The sequence below is a fragment of the Cupressus sempervirens genome, chromosome 8, assembly GCF_028749045.1.
Source record: "Cupressus sempervirens isolate cs-2001-9-10 chromosome 8, ASM2874904v1, whole genome shotgun sequence".
Taxonomy (NCBI): Eukaryota; Viridiplantae; Streptophyta; class Pinopsida; order Cupressales; family Cupressaceae; genus Cupressus; species Cupressus sempervirens.
In genome coordinates this window covers 383143048-383147848 of record NC_143125.1, presented here as the reverse complement: position 1 = coordinate 383147848, position 4801 = coordinate 383143048, and the positions used below count along the sequence as shown (strand labels likewise).

At 33.9% G+C, this 4801-nt stretch overlaps 1 long non-coding RNA gene across 1 annotated transcript; it reads right to left on the bottom strand.

Moving 5' to 3' along the window:
- Positions 1 to 3164: 3164 nt before the first annotated feature.
- Positions 3165 to 4101, bottom strand: LOC149542903 (uncharacterized). The gene is made up of 2 exons (XR_016355554.1): positions 3709 to 4101; positions 3165 to 3588 (listed from the first exon to the last, which is right to left on the bottom strand). It is a non-coding gene; the product is annotated as an uncharacterized LOC149542903 (long non-coding RNA).
- Positions 4102 to 4801: the final 700 nt, after the last annotated feature.

Here is a 4801-nt window from a genome sequence, read left to right as displayed (position 1 = left end):
TGGATCTACCCAATGTAAGCATTTAATAGAAATTCTTCATTTTAGTTTTGAATTTTGGACTAATATGACAATGGTTCCTCATCAGCCTAGGTCTCTTTGATGGATATTTATTGGTCTCTTTGATGGATATTTATTTTTGGCATCATCAAGATAAATATCTTCCTCCTCCAAAGTATTTATGTCACTTTTAAATTGGTATAATTAATACTAATAAGTTCATCGAGGGTCAACCGACATATTGAAATGATATATTGGTGATGATAATTACACCAATGAAAATTCATCAGAGCACCTCTATCCAAAATGGAATTGGATACATCAACATATGCTCATTTCATGACTAAACAACTTCGATTTATTTTACTTATCGAGGTAATATAAGTCAATGACTTCTTTTTTTTCCTTTCATTGGTGTATGTTGACCTAGTTTTATGACTCATTAGGTATCACAAGATAGCTCATGAAACTATGTTATGGTAATGGACATAGCTACACCGATGAGTGTATTAGTATAATTATTCAATGCCTTCACCCTACACCATTGGTATTAGTTATTATAATTTTCTTTCTTATAACATCATTGGCCATCTCTTATTGTGATAGGCTTTATTGATGTGTTCATTAGGTGTCAAGGAAGCCCAAATTAACACACCCTAATTACTAATGGCTACGTTGGTGACCTTCATCATTGTGACAACTACCAATAGAATCTCCTTCCTTTATATCTATCAGAGTGTGTCTTACCAATAACCTCATCAACTATTAGCAAGATAAGGTTTACACTTTTTTGCTAGTATCTATCTTATTGATGAGATTCATCATTGTATGTTGTACCAAGGTAAAAGCACAAATCTGTGTCACCTTTCAAGATACCAAAACCTGTTTTGGTCATATTGCATTTCTCTATCAAAACTCAATTTTTTTCAAAAACTAAAAATACCAATTTATAGATTTCAGATTCAATATCATCATTATATAATTTTTTGAGTGTTTTGATTAGTTATAATATGTTATAATATCAAAATATTTTAAGTCAATATTTTAATATTTCAAAAGATGCTCACTCAAAAAAGAAAAAAAATAGTAAATCATATCAAAAAGCCTAAAAAATTATATTTATCTCTAGAGGAGAGAGTCCTCTTCATGAATATGTAATTTTTTTTCAAGAGGGTGTAGATTTGATTGGAAAGTTTTAACGGGAGGAAAAAACTGTTGGCTTCTGAGAAAGTTGAGCTTGAGTACTTATAACAAAGAAAGTATGCATCAAAAATAATTATTTCTTTTTGTGTTCCCTAGCTATACATTTATAAGATATTTTCAAATCAAAACAAAAAATATGATTATCATTTTATCTTTGACGAGAACTACACCCTTTTTTTTTACAGTTAAAAACGGGACTTCAAAATAAAAAAAAATGAATAAGTTCTTATTCAAAAAAATTATAAAAAAGATGGGCATAAAATTCATCCAATTCTACACATTTCATCAGTTTATATCATCTTCAAATTCTAAACACAAATACCATTTTTTTTGTCATTAATGTTGAACTGTTGCAATCTAATAACCCGTTTCTTTATAAAAGCTGACACAGGTTTGTGTTTTTACCCACCAACCTATCACATTTCTTCTTCTTATTTGTTATCTTTGGCTTAACTCTCATTGATATGTTTTATTCTTTGGTCCCTTGTCTCTGCATCAGTATATGTAAGATCCCAACCACATGTTATTATTATATGTAAGTATTATCATTGGGTTGACTCTTGTCAATGATGTACATTTCAATTGGTATAGCCTATCTTTTTCTTGTACAACCAAATGTTAATGATCTAGTTCAAAAAAAGATTGAATAAAACCTCTTTTCCAAGTAGGATATCTAATGTTCCTTCCTGTTCACTCTTTCACATCGTTGAAGCATACAATCTTGAAAAATTTGCTAGAGTGAAAGTTCACACATGCCAATTGATTGAGAGTAGCACATGAACATCATATGTAGTCATGATCACATTTGCATTTTGACAAGTCTCCTTTTCTTCAACTTCCAAATTGAGAAGAAATATATCCACCCTATCTCATCACAATGCTACCCTTAAGCTTCCCAACTAATGATTGGCTTTCAAGAACCAAATCACATATGAATGAGAGTTGATGATGTGAGATCATTTGTCCTACACAAAAATAACCAGTAGTAACTATTCTCGCGATACAAATTTGTATACCATAGTTTTGCTTTCATGAATGAAAATCAAGGATGAAAATGTAAAAATTTAATGAATCGAGTCTTTAAAAGAAAACTTAAAGAGTATTGTTAAATTAAAAATTTCTGTACTAAGTACTAACAACTTACAATCTCCTAGTATCTAGTTATACCTTCTTTAAAAAAATCTCATAGGACATATCCATAGTTTTCTCCTTAGAAGTAGGGAAGGGCTTAATTATAGGTACAAACACCAATCTCTTAGAAAACCTCCTAGCATAAGAGGGGTTCTGGGAAATGTCCTTCTCTTTTCATTATAGAAGTCTCCATAGATAAATCTATTTTTTCCCCTATAGATGGTAAGGGTTCTCTCTTAGATAAGTTTTTTGTTTGTTTGTATGTATGTGTGTTTGTTCCCTAGATCTTGAGGAACCTATAAAACACTTTAAGAGAAATAAATAAAGTTTGATCTAAGAATTGTCATTCTCTTTTTATCTCTGAAGACCCTACTATGAAAATCTAAGTTGTCCTTTGGATGGTAGGGGTTCCCTCGTAGGAAATATTTAGCTAATAGGACTTGTTCTCCTTGAGTTGGAAAGATATGTAGGTTTTCCTCTCCACATCCCTCTCTTACTCATTATATACATGCTCTCTCTCTTTCGGAGGTATATTTTAATGCAAATGATGCATAGGAATGATTGTCTTGACATAATGACTCCGTGAGGAAAATATTAGTTTTCAAATATGAGCATGTAATGGGCCTTAAATTGAGAAACGAAATTGAAGCTTGAATAACTCTTTAATGAATGAATTTTGAAATAGAATGCTAAGATAGGATGGGAAGAACCATGACATCATTTCCGATAAATTTAGTATTCACTTCAAAGATCGACTCTTTGCATAGAATGACAAATAGCTTCCAGACTAATAACAACAAATAGAATGCATAAACTCTTATACAAACTCAGGATGATCAATAAACATCACTACTTATTACTGAACCAATCTAAGTATGTTCTTACAATGGAAATTCAGAAAACATAGTGATGGCTACCATCCAGTGATGAAGAGGCAATGAACGCCTGATTTATATTATTGATGCTCTAACAATGGCCTGGCCGCACAAACAAACTTCTTGTCTGGTCGCAAACCCACAAGGTAATTGATTATGTTCATTTGCCTACTATTAATAGCGAGTAATTCTCTGATCGACTTCAGTCCGACATGCGTAGCCTCCTTGAATGACGTTAGTAGCAGCTCCTAATACTTACGGCCCATTTAAAATAAAGTCGGGAAAAGGAGTTCGTGTGGGTTGCTCAATTGATCCTCCAGTCTTAGTCTTCATGTTAATCCCAATCTGTCGCCTCAGGTATTCTAATCTCTTGGATTTCCTCCTGCGACCAATGTTGGTATGATACGGCTGGTCCACTACAATTTAGACAACAAGAAACACTAAACAGAGGTTGCATTCTGTATGAAGGGGTCTCGTCCTTCAGAAAAGTTGCAGAAATTACCTTGACTTCATTCTTTTTTTCCGTGTCCCAAGACCTCCTCAATCCTCCTCCAAATTATGTTTGAGCATCGTTACAAGAGAATCAAGAGTCGTTGATTTTACATAATCAATAACATGCTAGCAAAACATGGTTGGAACATTACAAGCCTACCACTACCAAGTACTAGGAAGGGAATAGGCTGACAAGTGTCTACTGGACCCACTTAGGACAAAAGACAAGAAAGAAGCCGTGATAGCAAAATTGGGGAACTTTAAATAACGGAAGAGAAATACTATGGGGAACGGGGGACCTAACAATCCTCCCTTCCCGGGATTGTTGGACCTCCAGATAGCTTAGAGCTGGATATTGGAGGATTTGTTCACTCTCCCACAAGGACCTCCAGATAGCTTAGAGCTGGATATTGGAGGATTTGTTCACTCTCCCACAAGCATCTTCAATTGGCAAATCAATCCATCGAATATTTTATGGCTTGATACCTTAATCGCCTCTCCCTTAAGTCTAGAACTTTAGGCGACACTAACTCCTATTTTCCTTCTTCATTAACAAGAGGTTATTTTAAATGGGTGGGAACGTACTCACCAAGAACCTTAACCTTTTAAGGCAAGAGACATGAAAAACATTATGAATTCAACTATTTGGGTGTAACTCCAATTCGTAAGCAGCTTGCCCAACCTTCTATATTAATGAATGATGTTTGTCGGGCTAAACTGTCTTCCATGCTTGATCTAATGCCATACATGGCATATTGTTCAATCTGCTTGATTGGTAGAATTTGTGAGGTATAACCATCGCAACAAATTCAATTAGTGGATTAGAAATGTTTGTAATGGACAAACCTCGTCCATTCCACTCAGCTCCTATGTTTGCCTCAATTTCCTCTAAACTCAAGCATCACATGATTTTCTTCTTATCTAGGGTTGGATAACCTGTAACTATGTGAATCATCTTCTTTGTGATCTCCACGAGTCCATTATGTAAACCAATACTTCATATCATGGATTCTGCTCAAAGCAATTTTAATCTATTCGATCTTGAAATTTCTTGGGAATTCTAGGGCACAAGTTAACCCTTTCCTTTCAACAACTTTAAATTT